The sequence below is a fragment of the Gopherus evgoodei genome, chromosome 1 (assembly GCF_007399415.2).
Source record: "Gopherus evgoodei ecotype Sinaloan lineage chromosome 1, rGopEvg1_v1.p, whole genome shotgun sequence".
In the NCBI taxonomy this organism is placed as follows: Eukaryota; Metazoa; Chordata; order Testudines; family Testudinidae; genus Gopherus; species Gopherus evgoodei.
The window spans coordinates 203375739-203401007 of NC_044322.1; the positions used below are offsets into that span (position 1 = coordinate 203375739).

At 47.5% G+C, this 25269-nt stretch overlaps 1 protein-coding gene across 3 annotated transcripts in view; it reads left to right on the top strand.

The window, feature by feature from the left end:
- Positions 1-25269, top strand: part of COL8A1 (collagen type VIII alpha 1 chain) — a 155403-nt gene that overhangs the window by 66395 nt on the left and 63739 nt on the right. The window contains exon 1 of one of the 3 annotated variants that reach the window (XM_030583214.1): positions 20526-20610. The exons of the other annotated variants lie outside the window; for them this stretch is intronic. The gene's annotated coding sequence lies outside the window, so the exon portion shown is untranslated. Of the gene's footprint in view, positions 1-20525; positions 20611-25269 lie in introns of those variants that run through there. 3 annotated transcript variants of the gene reach the window in all.

Sequence of the window (25269 nt, forward strand, 5' to 3'; positions counted from 1 at the left end):
GGCAGGTGTTCATTGACAGATGAATGGCATATTTATTCTCTTTCAACATGCTATTTACAGCCCTGATGAAATAAAAATATTTTAAGATACTGTTCAAAAATTGAAGATGACAGAAGAAAACAGATGAACTGGACATTCATAATTTAAAACCAAACAAGAACAACATAGATAAATACTAAAAAAATATACCCCAAAGGGTGGTCTTGGGTTTTTTAATAGTTTTGGTTGAATGATGGAATTGAGGTTTGGGGATTTTTTTTAGTTAACTCAGACTGAATTCTAGGGAGTTAAGCATGCAGAAAACACCAAAAATAAACACACAGTCAAAAAATATCATTACCTAATGAGATCTTCTAATTAAAAAAAGATTTTAGGAAATTGAAATCTGATTATGATATCCAAAAAATAAGGAAATCGGCTCTTTGAAAAATGTGGAACGTGTTGCCTTTTTCAACATATATACTGAACTGATTTAAACAGAAGGGTTTACTTAAAACTAGAAATTAAATGTAAAGATGGACTGAACGTTGATGTGTAGCTTGTGGTAGTAAAAACTGAATTATTATTAAAGTATAGCCATCAGCAAAGCAAAATTATAGAATTAATTAAATAAATACCAGTGGTTTACAAAAGCAAAACATGCATTGTATTTTTTCAGAAACTAGGGTCTGATCCAGCTCCCACTGAAGTCATTCTCACTGTGACTCTCTGGCCCAGTGACTGTTAGTTAACCCAACTACTACTGTTCCACTGTGGATCAATACTTAAATAGTCATTGGGTGGGTGGCACCTATGGGGTTTGGTAGGAGTTTTGTGGATCACAGTGTTGCCTAAAACTGGGAGTTAGGTGCCTAAGTATCTTTGTGGATCCCACGCTAAATCCTGGCACTGCCACTGACTTGCTGAGAGACTTTGAGCAAGTTACTACCTCTGTGTCTCTCAGTTTTCCCAGGTATAAAATGAGATTAACAACATTTGCCAGTACCTACCTCCTAAAATCTTATGAGGAATAGTTAGTGCTGTAAAACGTTAAGTAAATGCTATACAGTATTACTATGAAATTGGCTTTGCTAGGTTCATCTTTTCAATGAAGAATACAGAAGTCATTTCAGTGTCTACAGCTCTTTTTCCTCACCATGTTTCCCACCCTGAGAGACACCCACCTCCAGCTGTTTCTAAACCCAACCCTGACAGCAATGTTAGCTGCTAATACTTCTTTCAGCTAGCTTTTTCCAAATAATATTGAGCTCTGCCTTAAAGCTATTTATAATCATTATTCACCAGACTCTGTTACCCTTACTAACACTTAATAGGTACAGCTTGCTCCTTGAGTAATCTCACTGGGATAAATAGGATTATTCATGAAAAATAAAGGTGAAAACTACTGATGTTAGAGATGGAAAACAGTTATGAGGTCATCTAGGTGAGTACATTGCCACCTAAGTACAGTACTTTCTAGTGCTATTACCTGTCTAGGTTTATATGTCTCAAGTCATCAGGCTTCCAGTATTTTCCATGGAAGTTTTAGTCTAATAAATCTCAGTCAGAATTGTTTTCATAATATTGAGCATATCTATTCTTTTTCTTAATGACTGATTATGCCCTTTGTCCCATCCAATTATTCTGTTCTAATCTCAGCTGTCCTAAGTAGTTGCACATATTTATCATGGCCTTCCTCATTTCATTTGTTGCTTAGCCAAACTCATATTTAGATCTAATACTCTTTACAGCACCTTAATCATTTCTGTTGCTCCTCTATGACCTCCCTAAAATTTACCTTCAGATTTCTAGGAGAGAGAACTCACTGTAGTATTCTAGGTATGATCTTATCTATGCTACACAGAGAGATTCTGTCACCTTTTTTCTTGGCAACATAATGCCTCATGGTTGCCCCGTAACAAGCTATGAGAGTTAGGTGGAAGAACAGATCATATTAAATTAGGCAATGTAACGGGGTGATTACCTGCTCCTGCCCTGAGGGGTTTAAAACAGCCCTGGAGGAGGGCTGTGGAAGGGCAAGATGCCTGACCTGATTGGGAGGAAACAGACTCAGCTGGGGCCACACCCCAATCAGGGCCCAGCTGGCCCCAAAAAGTCTTGAGCCAGCTGCTCAAAGCAAATAGTCTCTCTCTGTGTTTAGAGAGAGAAGGGCCTGGCTGTAGGGAGGTTAATCAGGTATCTGGGGCAGGGGAAAGGCCATGGGACCTGGGGTGCTCTGGCCTAGGAAAGCTCTAGGCTGCAGGCCTGGTATGGCCTATTAGGTACTGGGTTACAGGAGCAGCCCATGGGTAGCCAGAGGCAGCAGGTCTAAACCCCTTTGCCTGCAGATGGCACTCTGGAGGCTGGGTGAACTAGTTTCCCCAAGACAGCCAACAGGAGGTGCCACAGGGTGAGTCCTGCACCTTTACAGGCAATAAAACAAATGTCTTAATTGCTAACTGTATGAAGCACACTGCATGAGTCCTCAGAGTTTTCTAATTCCTTTTAGGCATTATTTTTTAAATGTCCACAGCCTCAGTGCCAGGTTAAACGTGCTCCAGTCTAAAGAAACATCTCAGAATTTTATCAATAGATACTAACAGCTCCAATCCAAACAAACACTTTCGAATGAAACTCCAATAGAGTCAGTCAATACTTGTTTAAAGATGGCTGATTTGCACCTTCTAATGTCCTGTTTGATGCATGATTTGAACTGGGCAAGTTACAATTATGCCCAATATCAGTATTAACAAACACAGATGTAAGTGCAGTTTCCCTAATTATCTACTGCTAAGAGGGATTTATGTAAAACATTATAGAATTTTCCTTTAATTTATAGAACAACATTTTCACATGGTGTAATTTTCAGGTATTGAGACAAACCAGAGAACTATTTCAAATCGTGTGTTGAGCTATTGCTGATAGGGCAACAGTTGCCTCTGTGCCACTCAACAGTGAAGTCGGCTAATGCAAGTTTACTTGAAACCCTGCAACAGAGCGAACCTTCACCTCTTGGGTTTTTTTAAAAACATTCTTTCAGTAGTTTATCCTGGGTTTTGCACAACCTTTTCAGAATTAAGCACCCTACCAGACCACTGCCAATGAGGATTGCTTAATTCCTCACTAAAGGAGAAGTCTTGTTGTTTAAATAAAGTAGCTACTGTAGTAGACTTTCTGAGATGTTAAGAGTATTACAGGATCTAGAGGTAGACTTGGGAAAAAAAGGAAAGTAAGAAAAATTAAACAGTGTACTATTGAACCATAGAAGACATCATTACACGTGATGTGACTACATCAGATATGGGTAGGAATAGAGTGATTTAACTGGGTTACCTGCACAGCAAAGTAATGTGTTCTAATGAAATTATACTTGCAGTAATGCTACTTTTTACATCTTTCTTTAATGGATTAAACGAGGTTCCTTTTTTGGCCCCACTTTCTGGGTGTGCTGAGGGAAGGGAAACCACAAGGAGTCTCTTGCACAGATAGCCAGGCACCATACTGATGCAGAAAAGAAGGCCCTGGCTACTGCTATGGCAGACTCATAGACTTTAAGGTCAGAAGGGACCATTATGATCATCTAGTCTGACCACCTGCACAATGCAGGATCACCCATCCACTTCAATAACAAACGCCTAACCTATGTCTGAGTTATTGAAGTCCTCAAATTGTGGTTTGAAGACCTCAAGATGCAGAGAATCCTCCAGCAAGTGACCCGTGCCTCCAGACACTAGCTACTATAGAAGAAATTAGGTGGGAAGTAGTGGGGTAAGGGTGGGTCAGGCGCACAGGCTTCATGCACTGAAAGAGTGGTGGAGGTGCTGTTGTTGCATTTCCTGGGAGTTCCCTGCTAGAATTCTTATAGAGTCAGACAAAATTAACCCAGTGGCACCTGCTGAGGTGTGGCCTCTGCACATCTGGTCCAGCATAAGCTAGTGCTTAAAAGCCACAATCTGGCCGTTAATGTTTATTAAGAAATGTCACAAAGTGTGACCAGAACAATATTTGATACAAGTCCAATTTCAATGGGAAACCTTAAATTCGTCTCTGGAAATATGTGAAAGAGCATCTATGGTGATTTGTGTAAAGACTCAAAGCCACTCTAGCTGCAGCTGAAACTCAAGGGCCTATTCCTACATGTTGCAGGGCACCTCCAACTCCCAGCAGAGTTGAGGGTGTTCCAGCCATCAAGCTCCAGGTACCGCAAAGCATTTCAGGCATCAGGTTTGAAGGCAAAAATCCCTGTGCAAAGTGCCAACATCCTCAAAACAGGACTGAAGCACTGCAGAGCCCTTGTACTGGTCTTATGGCTTCTGGGGCACTTTACCCATTAAAACCAAAAGGAAAGAGAGAACCCTGGGGTACAAACATGGGGCACTTACAGTTAGGGATCTACGTGGGTCCTAAAGCACTGGGTTGGGGAGTACATCCCACTGGCCTGTTGCATGACTATCCTACATAAGCTTTGCTCTCAGGAGGGATCTGTCTCTTTGTCAGGGCCTGTGCTATGTTAAAGAGACTGGACAATCTTGTTCATGGAATGTAGGTAGGAACTGCTCAGAAATATTTTCTTATTGATTTTCTTCCCATGATTCCTACAACTTTAGAGAGGAATGGTGATTTATTGCAATGGATTTATGGTTTGTTCCAAGTGATTTGTGACAAAATAAGCATAAGGCTCTTTCCCAGGTCTTCTACACAAGTCTCACATGTGTCTGTCTGTTAAGCTGTACGCTGGAAGAACAGAACTAATCTGAATTCTTGCAGCTTGTAAAAGTTCATCTGTCAGACCAGCTTCTTGAACAAGCACCCTGGGAATTTACTGGAAAAAAGTACATCAGCATAAGCATTCCCTCAACATGCTGCAGTTTATTAAAAAAACTTTATTGATTTTTTTCAAGCACCAAACATTGACACTTACACAGCCATGATGCTAAAACACAAAGAAGACAAGAGAAATAAGCAAAAGAAAAAAAATTAATAATGGGCTGGCTTCATCTCACAGTTTCACCTGTGTGAATCAGACATAATCTCAATAAAGTGCATGGAGTTACACCAGTTTAAGTGACAGGAGAATCAGGCTCAATATCTATGGCAGGTACCATGAGAAAGAATTTGCATTTCTGCACCAGCATCCTGGGTCATCACAGACAGTCTCCTGCTTACAGCAATGACTGATACATGATGCTTCAGAGGAAGGAGTCTCCTTCCCTTCCTCACATCAAGACCAATGGTTTACTTAAATCCCACTTAAACTCTCAGAAAGAGAGCTTTATACCAGCCACTAATGACATAGTGACCGACTGTTCTTGTATTATGGGATGACATTAAAAATTGGGATCGATCAATTTTTTAACTCTCCTGAAGTTAATGGAGCTGTTGTAAATTTATTAAAATACAGATGAACTCAGAATTGTGCCAAATGTATATAATTGTAGTATAATACACACTAGTGTAATTTGGCCAAGCATCTATAATTGTTGCATGATATATTATCTGGAAAGAATCAGGAGACAGGCAACACAGAAATAATAACTCAAGCACTGAAAACCTTAGTACCCTGGTTTGCAGGTGTTAATCATACCCTAATAAAAAAAAAAGAAAATGAAGAGGAGGAGACCGGATAATAATGACATGTAATAGAGATGGTGTGAACCATAAAAGCTTCAAAGACTAACTGAGATAAGCATCCAAAATTTGAATGTTTGTCTCAATTAAATTAAAATTTGCTCTGCAAAACAGCTGCAAATCTGGTGAGTTTTATGGTACAACTACTGTCTTTCTTGCTTCTAGTTTATTGGAAACACTAAAACACTTTTTCTTATTACATGGTCTCAGCACTTCCTGGGGGAACCAGGAATGTACAAAGGAGCACTACATGGAAGAAGGAAAAACATATTGCCTCCACAAAGGTGTGCATAGGATGTGAGCTTCAAATTGGCTCAGATGAAGGGAAAATGCCTGCCACTTAGATTAAGGACTAGAACTACCCAAGATGCTGCAGAAAGTCACTAATTTCAGCTTCCTGAGCCACAAGGAAAATTTAAACTGGTGGGGGACGCAGGCAATATTGCCACAGAGACTGGACTGATTCAGCGCATCCTCCGCTGACCTGGCCACAGCCTCTCTTTGGCCAGTGCTGATCATTTTTTGGGTGGAGCTAACTCACTGTAGGTCCCTTGGTGGAGGAGTGAACAGCCAGGCTGGTGCCGTGAGTTGTAATTAACATTTCCCAGCTCAACTTCTTCCTGCCTTCCAGCACAATGTTTACTGACAAGGGCCTCTGCTGGTATAGATCCTCAATCTAGGTCTAAACCTTTTTCAGGATCCCTGATATTATAAATGTCCCATAAATTATCCATAACCTGTAGGTACCATAATGGTCATTAGCCACCCCAGGTGAAATCTTGGTCCCACTGAAGGCAATGGCAAGACTCTCATTGACTTCAACATGGACAGGATTTCACCGCTCATGTCTTAGCTAGTGCCATTGCTTTTAATTCCAACTGTTGTCATTCTCCTTGGTGTATAATTGACTGAAAATTATTTTCTGCTGGATCAACTTTAGGCTTCAGTCCAAGGCAAAGGTGGTGACATCTTCTCAAATGGGATTCCACACTGCTTGACTGAGTGCCCCATTCCACTCCAACCTGTAGCTATTGATTCCTCAATAGCTTTGGAACAATGGAATAGTAAATTGAAACTGCTTTGTATTTTATGCAGCCCCAGTCTGCAATAATCCTTAAAATGGGTGGATCTTCAAGGGCAGCCTGCTAATGTAGAACTATTGTATGTGAGTTTCTCATTTGGGGACCTACCCAACACTGGATTTCTTTGCTGGAGTGTTGTAAATGATGTGAGCAAATCGTCTGGGAACAGCAGTAAGAATACTAACAAATAGTTTGGACTTTTATAGCAACTTCCATCCCATGATCTCAAAGCATTTCCAAATGTTGCTCAATTTAGCCTCATAACCTCCCACTGGGAGGTAGGTAAATATTATTGTCCCCATTTTATTGATGAGGAAACTGGGGCACAAAGATGTTAAGAGATTTCCCAACATTCCATAGGCAATCTGGTGCAGATGGTCTCCTGAACTAATAACTCTGTTCTTCCTCCCTACCTAATGCTGTCTATGTTTGGCTGAGTACATTGAATACCTTTCTGTATCCCCTCCAGTCGGCCTACATTTTTTCTTCTTTATCTCAGAATATGAGCTATTCCACAGAGAAGATTTGGACTAGTAAAGGCATTACTTTCCTGCTAGCCATGCACAAGCTCTTTGAGTGTGTGAACTTTGCAAGAAGTTGTACTTCAGGCCAATTGATATAAAAAAGCTTTAAAGATTTTTTTTCTGGTAGGAACCGTACTGATGCTTTTTCATCTTTTTCTGATAAAGTGCTTATTTTAGAGTCAAAGAATCACATTGTAATATGTTAAATTTTGGAAAACAAACCACCATGAACTCCCTTCACCTCTGTTTGTACCTCTTTCAAGTACATCCAGAAACAATCTAGGCTTCTTTCCAATGTGTCATAGAAGTAATATGGACGTACTGGGTATATTTAAGGGTAAGATGTTCATAGGTATGGAATCCTGGGAATAGCCCAGGCTTCTTGCCCCAGCCACAGCCCTCTTCTGGGCAGTTTCAAGCCCTTCAGGGCAGGAGCAGGGGACCACCCTGCTACAGGGAGTGCTCAGTCTGCTTGGGCTCTCCCATTGGCTGGAGCTTTCCCCTTTCTCTGGTTGCCCTGCTGGCTGGAGCTCTTCCTCCCTTCCTGGGCTGCTGCTGCTGGCTGGAGTGCTCCTTCCCTGGACTGCTGCTGCTGCTGCCACTGCTGCTGAGCGAGGGGCCTTGCTCGCCAGCCCCCGCTCACCCACCTCTGGAGGGAGAAGCCAGGACCCCACCACCACCGCTACCACCTGTGAGGGTCCTTCCTGCCTGGCCACCAAGGCTGCTGCTGGAGCTGGAGCTGTGTTTGTCCTGGGGAGCTGCTGGACCCTGGAGGAGGAAGAGGACTGAGAAGATCACCGGCTGCTGGGGGAGCACACAGGACTCTGGAGACCACTCTGGAGGAGGCCATCAAGGACTGAGTAACTCTCTTACTCTGCTCTAGTGGTGGGGGTTTAGACTATGTTTGTGGGGACACAGGGGGTGTGGTGTGGAGCCTGCCCCCTGGTCCATCTGTGTCCCCCCCTCCACCACCTCCACAGGCCACTTACCATCTGCCTCAGTTCCTGCCTCTGGGACTCAGCTGCTCACCTGGCCTGCCACGCCGTATTGCCACCTTTTGGGCCTGTGGCAGCAGCCAGCCAAACATTTGACTTTGCACAAGTGCTCGTGGGTGCACGCACCCCCTCCTCCTCTCCTGGACTGACCCCTTCCCCTCTGCAACAGGCCCCCTAGCTTTGCCCCTTGTTGCCTGCCCCATTTGCCCCTTATAGCCTTTTGCCTCCCACCCCTCAGCTTCAGTTTGTTTGCCTGCCCCGCCCGTCTCCCTTTGCAGCTTGGTTTGTCCCTCCCCAGCCCTGAAGCTAGCCCCTTGGTCCCTCTGCCCCACTCCCAGCCTGGTGGCTCCGCTCCTTTGCGACCCCCTCACCTTGATTAGCCCCTCCCCTCGTGCGCCCATGCCTCTATAGTGTGCTTGTGCCCCTCCCCCATTTGAGTTTGCCCTATTGCACTGCACCCCCTCCATTGCTGTTGTACTCCTCCCCTCCCCTAGTGCAGCTAGAGGAGCCGGATTTCAATCCCGTGTCGGTGACTGACCCCACATCCTTGATAGTCCCCTTATCAGCCCTCCCTCCCCCATTCTGGCACCCTCCTCCCCTGCCCACAGCCTAGCAGAGAGGAGTGGTTGACCTGCTTCCCCCCACCCTTTATTTCTCCGGTGTCTCCCCTCCCTCCCTACTCACCATGGCAGGAGACGCGGCAGGTGGGACCCCTGGGGCAAATGCTGTCCCGCCTGCTTCCCCAACAACCCTTCGAGTCTCCACCTCAACCGCTGCTGCCAGACCACCTGCTACCACTTCCGCTGAGGCGCTGGCAGCGGCGGGTGACAGGGTGCCTTCTGCTGCTGCCACGTCCCTCACCATCTCCGATTCTGGGGGAGCACCCTCAGCCGGCAGAAAGGGCTAGGGCAAGAAGAAAGGAAAGGGCCCCGCTACAAAGCCTTGGCCCTCCATGGCAGGGGCTGCCACCACTTCCTTGGCCCCGCCACCGGCCGCGGTGTCCCTCCCCGCTTTTCCCTCCACCAGCTCTGCGGGTGCCCTCCCCCTACCCCCAGGGCGTACAGCCAGGTGGCGGCGGCCCCCCCCGCCCTCCTCTACGTCATCTCCCCCGACCGCCACCTCTGCTACCACCTACAGTGGCCAGGACCCCTTCCCACCTTAACCAGGAAGCACAGCATCTGTTGCCTCCTGGTGCCCGCCTCGCCCCATGTGGGGACCTACATGCGGGCGTTGGCGAGGGTGGTGAGGCCTACGGCCATCTTGGCAGCCTCCAAAATGTATGGCAAGGTCATCTTCTTCCTTGCCTCAGAGGCTGCCACCCAGGAGGCGGTGGAGAAGGGCCTGGCGGTGGGGGGCGTGTTCGTCCTCCTGGAGCCGCTGGAGGACCTGGGTGTCCATGTAGTCCTGACCTCCGTCCCTCCCTTCCTTCCTAATGCTGCCTTGTTACCCACCCTCTCTACCCTGGGGCGCCCCATCTCCATCATCAGCCCTCTCCCGTTGGGCTACAAAGACCCCGCCCTCCGTAACGTCCTCTCGTTCCACCGGCAGGTGGAGCTTCAACTGCCGCCAGTGGCGCGTGGCGGAGAGGCGCTCAAGGGGTCTTTTCTGGTCCCCTATCAGGGGGCCCATTACCGGGTGCACTACTCCATGGGGGAGGCCCGGTGTTACCTCTGCCAGGCGATGGGGCATGTTCGGAGGGACTGCCCCTTGGCACGGCAGGGAAGAGCGCTCTGGACCTCCGAGCCCCGGCAGGGTGCCAGCCCTGTCATCACTGGCGCCCCTGGCTGCCTGGTGCCCAGAGCCACCCCTCTTCCTTCCCAGCCCATCACTGCTCTCGCTCAGGCCTCGGGGTACCTCCTCCAGTGCACCCAGGTGAGCAGGAGAGGTCTGTGGAGGAGGATGCGGCAGGAGTACTGCCGGGCGTGGGAGAAGGCTCTCCCCAAGGGGAATCTTCCCTCCCTCCGGCTGCCCTGCCAGTACCTCCACCCTGGGGTGGGTCACGGTTTGCTGCTCAAGTCCCCGAACTTTCATCCCTGCCCCCTAACCCAACCCCTGTCGACCAGCCCGCAGGCGATGCCATGGAGGGCTGGACTCGAGTACAGGGTAAGCGGGGCAAGTGGAAGGCTCAAGCTCCGCTCGTGCCACCTGATGCGGAAGCCCCCCGTAAGACCAGGAAGCAGGCCGCAGACACCAAGCCTTCCACCGTGCCCACAGGTTCGGTCCATCTACCAGCGCTGGCTGGGTATGATGTGGCAGCACCAGAGGGTACCACCATCCCTCCTCCACAGTCCCTCCCTGCGGAGGCCCCGGATGAGGCCTCTCCTGTTCCCTTGCCACCTGTGCCCCCTGCAACACCCGAGGTGAGCGTTGCCTCAAGCTCTGGTGGGGAGAAGCTTCCCCTTCCCCCTGTTCCATCGTCCTGACTGCTGCGTCCGCTCCCACCTCCGAGGGTCCCCTGGACTCTTCGACCTGCCCGGCCATGGGTGGCACCCCACTGACGGCCACTGAGCCTGTTGAGGCAATGGCCGGTGCCTCGTGGCGGGGACCCGAGCTACCAGGAGCATCCCTCATTGATGCGGGGCGACCAAGATCCTTCCTGGGCGGGGGCCCACTGAAGGTTCTACATCTCCTGATGCTGCGGCTGTCGCACCTGCCATTGAGCCTTGGCCCGGCATCACAGGGGACCCCCTTCCTGCCCCTCAAACCACCGAGCCTGGCCGAGAGGAGCCACCTCCTGACAGTCCAGCTCCTGTGTCCCAGGATCCCGCCTCTGTCCCTATCCCTGACCTTGCTCCTGACCCTAGCCCTGCCCTTACTCCTGACCCCGTCCCTACTCCCTCCACCTCCCTCGATGTTATTGCCGCCCCTGGGGCTGTCTCCTTCCCTTTCCCGGAGGATGACCCCCAGGGATAGGCCTTTGAGTTTCCCAGTCCCGACCCACTAGGGGCTACACTCTTCCCTCTGCCACCCCCCATTAAGCCGGGATCTGAGGTGGACCATGTGATGCCGGCCCATCAGGCACCACGTCGGAGGTCCGCCCCTTGCTTGCCCATCTCAGTAGGCGGGGCTGTGCCAGAGGCCCCACCGGTGGATCACCGGAGGCCAGTGACCCCACCCCCTCATACGCTGCGAGAAGAGCTGTGGGAGTTTCTAGAAGACATCCAGGGCTCCCGTAACAAGGTAGTGCTTGCTCTCCAGCGATGGGAGGATTTTCACCAGATCCTCCAGGCCGTGGGGGAGAGCAAAAGGACTGGGAAGCAGGGTGCCGCGGCTTACCAGCGGGTCCGCAGCTTCCGTGACTCCTTGCTCACCTTTGGGGTGGGTCACGGTGTGCTGCGCGGCCCAAGATGGGCTGTAAGCACCCCTGCCGGCGAGGATCCCCCCCAGCCCTCCTTATGGCACTTGTCACCTTTGCCACATTGAACACCCGAGGCTGTAGGGTGGGTCTCCACAGGAGCAAGGTGCTCTCCTTCCTTCAGGAGGGGGGGTAATCTGTGGTTTTCTTGCAGGAGACCCATACGGATCCATCCGCCGAAGCCAGCTGGCAGCTGGAGTGGGAGGACAGGGTCTATTTTAGCCATCTCACAGCCCGTACGGCTGGAGTGGCTACCCTGTTCTCCGCCGACCTATGGCCCGAAGTGCTGGGGGTCGCTGAGGCTGTGCCAGGCCGCCTGTTGCACCTCCAGGTCCGCATGGAGGGGCTCGTGGTCAACCTCGTGAACGTCTATGCCCCGACATTGGGCCAGAAGCGGCTGCGATTCTATCAGCAGGCTTCTGCCTTCCTCAGCTCCTTGGATCCTCGTGAATGCCTGGTCCTGGGCGGGGACTTTAACACCATCCTCGAGGAGCGGAACCGCTCGGGGACCAAGCAGAGCCCGGCTGCCGTGGACGTCCTCCGGGAGATTGTCAACCATCACTCCCTGGTGGATGTCTGGCGCAACCACCACCCGGACAATGTCCATGTTTACCTATGTCCGAGTGGAAGCCCATCGGTCATGCCACTCCCGGTTGGATCACATCTATTTGTCACACTTCCATCTTTTACGGGCCCAGTCCTCCAGTGTCCAGCCAGCTCCTTTTTCAGATCACCATCTCGTCACTGTGACAGCCTCTCTCTGTGCGGAGAGGCCGGGGCCAGCCTATTGGCACTTCAACAACAGCTTGCTGGAGGATGCGGGCTTCGTGGCGTCCTTCCTGGAGTTCTGGCTGGCCTGGCGAGGGCAGCGGTGTGCCTTTCCCTCGGCACGGCGCTGGTGGGATGTGGGGAAGGTGCGCGCCCGGCTCTTCTACCGTGACTACACCCAGGGCGTCAGCCTCGAGGACCATCGGGCTCGGGGTGCCTTTGTTCGCTTCTACATCTGCCTCCTTCGGGAGATGGATCACGGCTCCCGCTTCTTCTATGCCGTGGAGAAATGGAGGGGGGCCAAGAAGCACGTCACCTGCCTTCTGGCGGAGGATGGCACCCCCCTCACGGATCCGGCGGAGATATGTGAGAGGGCCCGGACCTTCGACGCGCACCTTTTCTCCCCGGATCCAACCAATCCTGCGGCTCGCAGAGTGCTCTGGGAAGGGCTTCCGACGCTCAGCGTGGGCAACCAGGACTGGCTAGAGCTGCCTCTCTCTCTGGCTGAGTTCTCGGAAGCCCTCCGTTGCATGCCCACCAACAAGTCTCCGGGCATGGACAGGCTGACCGTGGAGTTCTACCGCGTGTTCTGGGACGTCCTCGGCCCAGACCTGGCCAGCGTCTGGGTCGAGTCCTTGCAGAGCGGGGTCCTCCCTCTCTCGTGCAGGCGAGCTGTGCTCGCCTTATTGCCGAAGAAGGGGGACCTCCGCAATTTACAGAATTGGCGTCCCGTCTCGCTCCTCAGCACGGACTACAAAATCGTCGCCAAGGCCATCTCGCTGCGGCTTGGGGCCGTGCTGGAGGACGTGATCCACCCAGACCAGACCTACACCGTCCCGGGCCGTAGCATCTTTGATAACCTGTATCTGGTCTGAGATCTCTTGGAGCTTGGGTGCAAGGATGGTCTGTCATTCGCCCTCCTGTCTCTGGATTAGGAGAAGGCATTTGACAGGGTGGACCATGGGTATCTCCTGGGCACACTGTGAGCGTTAGGCTTCGGATCCCAGTTTGTGGGTTTTCTCCAAGTGCTGTACGCTTCCACAGAGTGTCTGGTCAGGCTCAACTGGACCCTGACCGAGCCGGTCAGCTTCAGGCAGGGAGTGCGGAAGGGGTGCCCCCTCTCAGGCCAGCCATACGCTCTGGCGATTGAGCCTTTCCTCTGTCTCCTCTGCAGGAGGTTGACGGGGTTGGTGCTTCGGGAGCCAGAGCTGTGGCTGGTCCTGTCGGCGTATACTGATGATGTGTTTCTCGTGGTCCAGGACCAGGGCAACCTGGCACGAGTGGAGGCTTGCCAGGCTGTGTACTCGGTGGCCTCCTCCGCTCGGGTCAACTGGGTCAAGAGCTCTGGCCTGGTGGTCGGGGACAGGTGGCAGGTGAGCTCCCTCCCACCCGCGCTTCAGGCCATCTGGTGGAGTGTGGGTCTGCTGCTCTATCTCGGCGTTTACCTTTCCGCCATGCATCCGTCTCCGCCGGAGAACTGGCAAGGTTTGCAGGCAGGGTGACAGAGGGCTCCGGAAATAGACAGGACTCCTCCGGTGCCTTTCCCGTTGGGGGAGGGCACTGGTGCTCAATCAACTAGTCCTGTCCATGCTCTGGTACCGGCTCAACACCCTGGTCCTGGCCCCGGTTTTCCTGGCCGCCCTGGAAGGTGGTTCTGGAGTTCTTTTGGCCAGGACTGCACTAGGTCTCTGCAGGGGTCCTCCACCTGCCCCTGGAGGAGGGAGGGCAGGGCCTGAAGTGCCTGCGCACTCAGGTCCACGTCTTCCGCCTCCAGGCCCTGCAGCAGCTTCTTTATGGTGCGGGTAGTCCGGCGTGGAGAGTACTGGCACACGCCTTCCTGCGCAGTGTCCAAGGGCTCTGATACGACCGGCAGCTCCTTTATCTTGATCCAAGGGGTCTTCTGTGAGACCCTTTCTGGGATGCTGGTCTTCTACCAGGACCTCCTTTGGACCTGAAAGCTGTTCTCTGTGACCAGGTCCGTGGCGGCCACCGAGGGGGCAGATCTCCTCGTGGAGCCCCTGCTACACAATCCCCAGGTCTGTGTGCAGGTGGCGGAAGTCCCCCACGGTGCGCCAGAGGCTGGTCTTGGTGGAAGTCACCAGGGTCGGAGACCTCCTGGACTACGACCGGGGAGACTGGCTGGATCCCCTGACGCTCGCTTGGCATATGGGGCTCTCCAGACCTTGTACTCCCTGGCGCATACTACAGGAGGTGAAGGCCACTTTGCCGCCCACTGCTCGGGCCTACCTCGACCGGTCCTGCACAAGGGCATGCCCCACCCACCCTCCACCCCAGGCCCTCCGGACCTTTTCATCGGGCCCCTGCCCCATGGACCTGATCGGCCCTCCTGCCCCGTCTCCGCAAGCTGGCTGCACGATCTGCAGCCGGTCCACTTCCAAACCACACCAAGGAAACGTCTCTACACGCTCGTGCTCCACACCCTTCACTTCCTCACCCTTGTGTCCCGCCCTGACACAAAGTGGCGGGACCTCCTGCCACCTCTGGAGGGTGAGGAGCCCCGGTGGGCCAGCCTATACTCTACCCTGGTCCCGAGGCCTGCCGAGGCTATCAGTTGGTGGCTCCTTCATGGGACTGTGAGCACGGGCGTGTATTTGGCATGGTTTACCCCTGTCCCAGACACCTGCCCCTTCTGCGGCACGAGGGAGACCCTGGCACACGTTTACTTAGAGTGCGCCAGGTTGCAGCCCCTATACCGGCTCCTCACCAATATACTGTTGCTTTTCTGGCTGCACTTTTCCCCTCAACTCCTTCTCTATGCACTGCCTATCCGTGGCCCCACAAAGTCCCGGGACCTCCTGGTCAACCTCCTCCTCGCCGTGGCTAAAATGGCTAGCTACGCAACCAGGGAGAGGAGGCTGGCCAGTGGAGACTCCTGTGACTGTGGGGCTTGTTTCCGGTCCTTAGTCCATTCACGTATCCGGGCAGAGTTCCTCTGGGCAGTGTCCACTGGCTCCCTTGACACCTTCGAGGAGCAGTGGGCGCTGTCCAGGGTTCTCTCCTCGGTATCCCCATCAGGCTCCTTTCTTATGATCTAAAAAGAAAAAAAAATAGCATTCATCCTAATGAATGGTATTTGATATCAGTGTCACATTTGCAGTTCCACCCATCTTTCCTCATCAAGCTTTATCTTAAGTTTAAATTAACTATGTCCTTGATATCACTGTTATCAAAGCCAAATAGTTTAACCTCTCAGGCATCCACTTAAGCTTCCAACTATCCCGCTGAGAATTGGAACATCCCTTCAACATTGGCCAGACCTAATACTTTTCCTAATTAACCTTGTACTGTGATTAGATATGGAACCAAAGTCATGAACAAGCTTCAGTGAAAGAGAGGCTATTTGATTGCGGCTGGTCATCTGCAGTGTTTCCAACTACAGACATTAGTTCTTTATATTGTTCTAATTCCCAGGAATCAAGGATTCTGGCAAATTCTCCTGTGTTTTAGGATTTTATACTGCCACTTATCACTGTAATAACTGAGCGAGCGCCTTCCATGTAAAATCAATAGCAAGAGTTACGTCTCTAGTGGACTTCATGGATTCTTTTCTCTCTGTTTTTGGGGTCAAAACTCTGTTTGTTTCAGATTTTATTAGTTTCCTCTTTTTTGTAGTTGGTCGGATATTTTTGAGTGGAAGCAGGTGTCAATGTCATGATTGTTTCTTATGACAAAAAGGCTTTTTCAAAGATGAAGATTTTGCAGTGTTTCCTAAAGTCAGTCAAACTCTGGATTCAGCAGATCTTTTCCAAAAGTATTTCCCCATTGCTGGATCCCTTCAACGGAGAATTCTCTGTCACCAGCTGTCATGCTCTTTGTCATCGGCTTTGCAATCTGTATTGTCCCCTAAGAGCAGAACTGTCAAGCAGGTTCCTAGACTGAAATTCAGAATTGGATGTACCTGGGGCTTGAGCCATTAACTGCTTTGAAATGTAGGGCAAAGGCCTTAAATTGGCATTGAAAGCTGACTGGAAACCAATGGAAAGACTTGAGCAAGGGCCTGATATGCTCACAGTGACCCAAGCCAGGGAGAAGGCAGGCAGCCTCATTCTGTACTAGCTGTACCAGCCTATGCATTGTCTTCACATTCAGCTTCAGGTACAGTGACCTACAATAATCCAGTCTGAAAGTGACAAATATATGGATCATAGTAGCTAGGTCTTCATCCGGTAGTAAGGGACAAAGTTTCCTAGGAAGAACTCCTGTTGCAAATAGTTTTTAGCACCTATATAGCATATGATTTCAAGATTGAAAGAGATGGGGGGGTAATTCTAGCAGTTACTTCTCTTGTGCACATATAGTTTGAATATTTGATCTATTCAGGGAATCCATCACCTAACTTCAGTTGGCTGCCATGCGTAAGAACAAGTAGCTTCACCTCATCCTTCTAACCAGCTACAGAAGTGGCTGGTGTAAGACTGTACTTTGCAGTTAAAAATGTCACTAACTATCTAGCATCATTAAATAGCAACCTGTTCTTATTGAATCCTACTTGGTTAAACTGAACTATACTTGAGAGGATTTTTCTCTAATCTGCCTACCAGAACCATTGCCAATATTTTACAGTCTACCTTTTTTATGGAAATCAATCTATATTTTTTTACACTCACTTGGTACAGTCAAAAGCTTGAGGATTACAATGATTAGGAACATTCTTATCATTTGGGATTCTAAAGCTTCCTGTACATAGCAGACTCAGACATTTGCCTGCAAATTATTATTAGCACATCTTTATAGGGTTGTCTCAGGGATCCATCAAGCTCTGGATTCTTGCTGGCTTTTTATGGCATGAATTGCTTCCATAATTGCCTGCTAGTTATGCTCCTGTCCCAACATTCTTTCTATTCCTAAATTGGCTGTGGGAGTACAACTGAGTGAAAGAACTTACTGTATTCTGCAGTATAAAAACTGTCCCTGGCTGCATAAATATTTGAGAAGAAATGCTTCATTTAGAGACATTGCTTAACATTCTCCTTTTGCCAGACCATTTTATTAATTAAAATCGGTCCTTTGGCAATAGTTTTCTCTATTACTAATGCAAGATGGAGCAGACTATCATTTCTAGCCTGTAGTATACTTTATCTTGTGGCTGCTATGTCAAAGACATTTTGATGTGTCTTTGTATAGTATTACAGTTCAGTCACCTGTTAAATATTCTAATCTGAGTCTCTAATAAATCACTTTGAGTTGCTGAAATTAGGAAAAGAAATCCCATCTTGGAAGGAACACTTTACTTGTCTGCTGCATGTTCTAATTAGCTAACTACAAAGTCTAAAAATAGACAGTAATTTGGTCCTTGAGACTGTTTGATACATTCCTCAGGGCTCACTATGGCTAGTCTAAAGAGCAGGCGTACTTTTGGCACCTTAGAGACTAACAAATTTATTTGAGCATAAGCTTTCATGGGCTACAGCCCACTTCTTCGGATGCAGAGAATGGAACATATAGTGAGGAGATGTGTATACATACAGAGAACATGAAAAGGTGGAAGTTGCCATACCAACTCTATGAGGTTAGCCTTTGGCCACAAGGTGCACTCCAGCTGAAATATGGTTTAAAGTGTGGGTACATTTCATGATCTTTTGAAACATGCAACAGTCCCTGTTCCAGTATTTGCCCTGTTGACCTTGGACCAGGTTTGATGTTCCTACAGAGAGGATGGATAGTCCAGGGGTCGCGCACTAGCTGGGATGTAGAACACTGAGTTTCAATTCCCTTCTCTACTGCACATGTCCCATGTGACTCTGAGTAAATTATTTAGTCTCTGTGCTTCAGGTCCCCATCTGCAAAATGGGGATAATAGCACTGCCCTGCTATACTGGGGTGCTGTGAAGATAAATAAATTGAAGATTGTGAGGCTCTCAGATACTATGGTTTCAGAGTAGTAGCCATGTTAGTCTGTATCTGCAAAAAGAACAAGAGTACTTGTTATAAATAAATAAATTTGTTAATCTCTAAGGTGCCACAAGTACTCCTATCCTTTTTTCAGATACTATGAAGATGGGTACCATATAAGCTCCTTCAGGGACAGGCTGCAGGGGTTTTGCCGCCCCAAGCAGCCAAAAAAAAAAAAAAAGCCGTGATTGCGATCTGCGGCAATTCAGCGGGAGATCCTTCGCTCCAAGCAGGAGTAAGGGACCCTCCGCCGAATTGCCACCGAATATCTGAAAGTGTCACCCTACTCCGGAGTTGCTGCCCCAAGCACCTGCTTGATAAGCTGGTGCCTGGAGCTGGCCCTGAGCTCCTTAGATAAATTCAATCTCCACAATAGTAGTACTGAAAAAATTCTCCTAATTGCCTATAATGAGGGAAACGCTTAACATCTTGCCTTAAAAAGAGTAGCTAACAAAGTCCTTTGCAGCCCACAGCAGGGTTTTATTCACAAGGATGGTGTTTTTGAATATGCTGTCAGAACTTGTCACTCTCTAAACCCAAAACATTTTACTGTCTGATGGAAAGGGATAAATATAATGATTTTTAAAATGGAGTGCTGGTAGATAATCTTTGTCTGATGTCCCACTCCAGAGGTGGATAGAATTGGTACATCCTCTTGTGTAAGTAATGATCAACAGTTTTCATTTCATATAAAAGAAAAATGCTCCTGAAAAAAATAGTTTTCTGCAATTTAGATTTTGAGATTTTCTTAGTTTTGCTCATTCTCAGCAGTTTGGGTTTAAGGTCCTGACACAGAATTTAGGCATATGCCTAACTTTAAGCAAATGAGTATTCCTGTTGAACTACTCACATATTTAAAATTAGGCATATGTTTAAGTACTTTACTAACTCAGGGCCTTAGAAACTAGAACAGAAAAGAAAGTTAGGCTTTACCTCTTCTATATGCTGTGAGGTGCCACATGCCCAAAAGGTTTGTGCTGGCTTTCTCTTTTAGCCAGTGAGTAAAGCTGCATTACTGCCCAATAATTCAGTTATCTGGGTATTGGCAATGGAGAATGTGATTTGTGTTTCCTTCTTTCTTTGTGTCTGCCAGTACTAAAAATTGGAGTAATAACCAGAGATCCTGTCATCGATGTAGTTAACACAATATGGAATCTTTCTGAGAATACCAGGAAAAAATATTAGATAGTATGCAATTTGTATTTATAATCTCTACAATAATTCCTTTGAATAGGCTAGACAGCAGTTAGTACAGTACTTGTACTTATAATTTATCCTTTTAAGACAAATGACAGAGAAGTGTTTGCTCTGAGAGTGGGTAGTTTAAATAAGCAAATAAAGAAAGCAGCAAGAGTTGGATAGTACCAGTCAGAGCTGGCTACAGCTAGGGATAAGGACCTGTACCCGGCAAATATTGGCTACAGCAGATACTTTCAAGTTGTGTGTTCTGATTTTATGAATATATATCAAAAATGTGCATTTCATTACATTTTTCCTTATAAGAGTTGATACAATTCCAGAAGGGATAAAAAATGATGGTTTGTTGAATGTAACAAATAATACGGAAGTGGAAAGGTTTTATTGTTTGTTTTAAAGAGACATACAAAAATAACCCAACAGTAATTCCACCATATCATTTACACCTAATCTTTCTTTTTACAGGTATCTTTCACAAAGGTGACCAATACTGGCTAGCACTAGCCAACCCTAGTTAATGTATTAGACAATTTAAAAGTTGGAACTAGGGAAAATTTCAGCTAAGAAATCAACAGTCATGCCAGGGCACAGGTTTCATTACAAAACACAAAACTCAGTCCAGGTCCCTTGAGTACAGACACACCACACACACACACACACACACACACCCCTATGTGCAGGTGTGCCCACACACAGAGATGCAGTGATATATAATTTTGACTTTTGAAGGCCTAGAAGAATCAAGATTCAATACCCTAATTGCTCCTTTTAAGCTTCCTGGCGCCTTGAGTCCTTAACTGCATAGTTCAGTGTGCTCCTCTGAAACTCTAGAGCCATTCACATACAGTTGCAGGGTTGGTGATGTGCCTCTATCCCTGTCTATGTTTGTTTGGCTGACAGCATTGGAATGTCATCGTAGCCACAAGCCATTGTTTCTGAAGATCTCTTGGGAATTCATTAACATCTCCTTGGGTACTGTGACTATGTGTCGCTTCCATGTAAATATCTCATAAGTAGCCAGATTGTGCCACAAGAATAAATTGTTTTACGGAATTTCTATGGAGGCCAACAGCTTAAAGGAAATGCAGCATCTGTGTCTGCATGTCAGCAAGTCACACGCACGTCCCAGCTGCTGATTTCTCCAGTAACCTTATTACAAGGAATTCAAGGTCAGTTTTTTAAAGGTTTTAGGTACCTGAAAATGCCGATTGGCATCTAGTTAGACTTGTGCCCAGGTGCCTAACTCCTATTGATTTTTAGCTCTAAGTTACTAGAACCAAATGAAAGGAAATATATTTTTTGCTTATAATTTTAGATCAGGATGAAATACTGTGTTAACTGAGAAAGAAGGGGGAATTACTCAGAGACAGTGAGGCAAATTAACACTGTAGTAAAAGGAACTTCTTGCTTTCATTGGCTTAAGTTAAGATTTTTACAGTTAGATCTCCAAAGCATTGCACAGATTCCTAATGATTTTATCCATGTAATACACTCACTGAAGTCTATAGGAGCTGCATCATTAAAACCATGCATTTAGTTCAGATATTTTAATAGTTAATTCTTCTTGCTGTTTTAGCATAAGTTTTGTTTCCAGTTCATATATTCTTCTGTGTAGTATGAATAATAATCATAAATCTGTCCAGACTGGGGCAAAATGCCACTATTAACAGTTGCTCTTGTCTTCATTTTAGAAAGTGTCAGATTTTTACGTAAGATCTGCAAAGGCAGAGTATCCTGTAGTGGTTAGAGCAAGGAACTGGGATTCAGGAGTCATTGGATCAGTTCCTGGATTTGCTATTGTGTGATATGGGGCAAGTCACCATCTTTAAACAAAGATAATGTTTACCTACCTCATAATGGTGTTGTCAGACTAAAATCATTATTATTGGTTTAAAATACCTGATGAGAAACATGGTCTCGGTCTAATTCAACAAGGCACTTATGCATGTGCATAATTTTAAGTATGTGAGTGGTCCCAAGTCATGGACATAAAAATGATCACTTACATGCTTAAATTCCCTGTGTGCTTAAATACTTTGCTGAATTGCAGCCTTCAAAATATTCTTCTTCTTTCATGTTCATATCTGAAACATCCATTGTTCATCTAGAAAGAAATTCTCACCGCTTTCTTCTAACACTGAACAAAATCTGGGCTCAAACCGCAAAGTGCTGAGCACCTCTTGAGAACTGCAGTTATTCAGGCACTCAGCACGCATCTGGATTGGGCCCCCCTCTATGTAGGCATTGGGTCAAAAAGAAGTATGCTAAATGGCAAGAAAACATAGGTCATGCAGTGGCGATTCACAATACAGGCATCATCATCATTGGATCACATTACATGAAGCTATTAATGCCTTGTTCTAGTTTGATGGACTGTGCTCCTGCATGCCAATTGCTGATGCTACCTGTCCTATTTATCTTCTTTCTTCACTAAATAGAAAGCAAGATACCTTTCCTTATCCAGCCAAACCAAGCCACATATGAAGCATTAGTAAAATACCTCTAAGGGGTGATTAACACGATTCTTTTCAAAGAGCAAAATATGTGGAATTCTTTTTGCAGAACAAAAATCTGATAAACTTAACAGGGTAACCGTCTGGACATTTGGATTGGAGAGAAACCTGGTTGCATGTCTGGTCCCTCTGAGCCCCCAGAGTGAACAACAACCAAAATCTAACAGCACACACAAAAACTTCCCTCCCTCAAGATTTGAAAGTATCCTGTCCCCTGATTGGTCCTCTGGTCAGGTGACAGCCAGGCTCACTGATCTTGTTAACCCTTTACAGGCAAAAGAGAGATGAAATACTTCTGTTCTATTAACTTTTACTTATCTGTTTATGACACGGCCTGTCAGAGAAATCTGCTGGCAGGCCGAGCCAGTTTGTTTACCTGCAGCGTCCGCAGGTTCAGCCATCACAGCTCCCCCGGTCGCAGTTCATCATTCCAGGCCAATGAGGGCTGCTGGAGGCAGCGCACGCTGAGGGATGTGCTGGCTGTCGCTTCAGAGACTCAGAATTCTGGCTTTGATTCCTGGTTCTGGAGGGGAGTGATTATAGGCACTTCTGACCCTGTCCCAATCCTGACCCTTCCCAACCCCCTCCTGTCCAACCCGTCCCCCTGTCCTCTGGCTTCAATACCTCTCTTCTATCAAGGCTCCCCACCCATTCTTCAGCTCCTATCCCCTGGGTGCCAGCAGGAGATGCATTGAGAGCTCAGGAGAGACAGGTGTTCCTAAGCTTCTGACTGCCAGATGCTGGGAATGGATGATGGGATGGATCATTTGATAATTGCCCTATTTTGTTCATTCCCTTTGAAGCATCTGGCACAGGCCACTGTCAGAAGACAGGATACTGGGCTAGATGGACCATTGGTCTGATCCAGCATGGCCATTCTTATGTTCTTATGACAGACTCCCTGCTCTCTGTTCCTGTGTCTGGCACCTGGTTGCAGGAATAATTGCATGGAAAGTCTTGCTCAGTCCCTGCCATCCTAGACTGGAATATGCTCAGTACAGATGGAATCTGGATTAGTAGGAGGATTGACAGCAGATTGAGGGAATTGATTATTCCCCTCTATTTGATATTGGTGAAGCCACATGTGGAGTATTGGATCCAATTTTGGTTTCCCGCCCCCCTAGCCCCACAAAAGCGATGTGGACAAATTAGAGAGAGTCCAGAAGAGGGCAGCAAAAATGATTAGGGGGCTGGGGCACATGACTTATGAAGAGAGGCTGAGGGAACTGGGGTTATTTAGTCTGCAGAAGAGAAGAATGGGAGGGGAGGGATTTGACAGCAGCCTTCAACTACCTGAAGGGGGGGTTCCAAAGAGGATGGAGATCGGCTGTTCTCAGTGGTGGCAGATGACAGAACAAGAAGCAATGGTCTCAAGTTGCACTGGGGGAGGTCTAGTCTGGATATTAGGAAACACTGTTTCACTAGGAAGGTGGTGAAGCACTGGAATGGGTTACCTAGGGAGGTGGTGGACTCTCCATCCTTAGAGATTTTTAAGGCTCAGCTTGACAAAGCCTTGGCTGGGATGATTTGGTGGTGTTGGTCCTGCTTTGAGCAGATTGAACTAGATGGCCTCCTGAGGTCTCTTCCAACCCTGATATTCTATTAATCTTATCAGAAGTTAGTTGACAAACTCTAATGAGTCTCTCCTGAGCATGTGCAACCTGTGATTTTCAGAGGTTTATAACTAGAGTTACCAGATAGCAACTGTGAAAAAACGGGATGGGGGTGGGGAGTAATAGGCGCCTATATAAGAAAAAATCCCCAAAAATGAGACTGTCCCTTTAAAAACAGGACATCTGGTCACCCTACTTATAACTTGGCCAAATTTGGGTGGATTTTCACAGGGATAGAATAAAAGCACATTCTTGACGTTAGGATAGTCCTCCTGCCCCATTTCAAGTTCTTGTTCCAAAGACCGAGGTGCTAGAGATTCTCAACAACAACAAAAAAAATCTCATTCTTGGGAAAGAATGAACCATCTTTGCTGAAACTTTCAAAAAACAACATCAGTCTGAGGCAGACACCTGGCATGGGGTATTTCAGTCAGAAAGAGTAAAGTTTGGCAAAATTATAAGCAATTGAAAACAGGGTCTTATAATGGGAAGTATTAGGCAACCTTAACTATAGCAATTGCTACCAGCTCCAGCTATACTAAAATAGATTAAACAGATAACTCTTATTAGATAGATAATAACTGTAAATGGATAAATATCTTTCAAGTAGACTGGAATAAATTTGAGTTAAAAGGAAGTCAAGTTATTTTCTGATTTAAAATATAAAATTGGAAATTGGTTTTGTTTTTCTGCCCACTCTCAAAAACCTTCATATATCTAGGGATGCTTTAAGATATTGGTTTTCATTTGTATCTCCCCATATACTTTAAAGTCATAAGGGACCATCGTGATCAGCTCATCTGACCTCCTGCACATTGCAGGCCACAGATCCTCACCCATCTATCTACTCCTGTAATAGATCCCTAAACTCTGGCCAAGTTTCTGAAGTCCTCAAATGATGATTTAAAAACTTCAAGTTTCAGAGAATCCACCATTTAATCTATGCAGACTAGCAAGTGACCCATGCCCCACACTGCAGAGGAAGGCAAAAAAAAACCATGGTCTCTACCAATCTGACCTGAGGGAAACTTCATTCCCAACCCAAATATATCAGTTAGACCCTGAACATGTCAGTAAGACCCACCAGCCAGAGATATGGGAAAGTATTCACTGTAGTAACTCAGAGCCCTGCTCACCTAGTGTCCCATCTCTGGCTGTTGGAGATATTGGCTGCTAGCAGCAGGGTCGGCTTTATGATTCGCGGGGCCTGATTGGAATACTCGGTGGCAGTCCAGGGCTTCGGTAACACTTCGGCAGAAGGGGGTCAGCTCTGGGTTTTCCACAGCACTGAAGGACATCTGCTGCCAAAATGCCACCGAAGACCCCTGGAGCGGGGCCCCCTTAGGTGCAGGCACGGGGCCCTCTTTGGTGCGGGGCCCAATTCCAGGGAATCGGGTGAATTGGCTTAAAGCCAGCCCTGGCTAGCAGTTGCAGATGGGCCACATCCCATTGTAGGCAGTCTCATCAGAATACTCCCTCCATAAATTTATTAAGCTGAGTCTTGAAACCAGTTAGGGTTTTTTGCCCTCACTGTTCCCCTTGGAAAGCTATTCCAGAACTTTACTCCTCTGATGATTGGGAACCTTCATCTAATTTCAAATCTAAACTTGTTGAGGGCCAGTTTATATTGATTTGTTCTTGTGCAAACACTGGCCCTTATCTTAAACAATTCTTCTCCCTCCCTGGAGTTTACCCCTCTGCT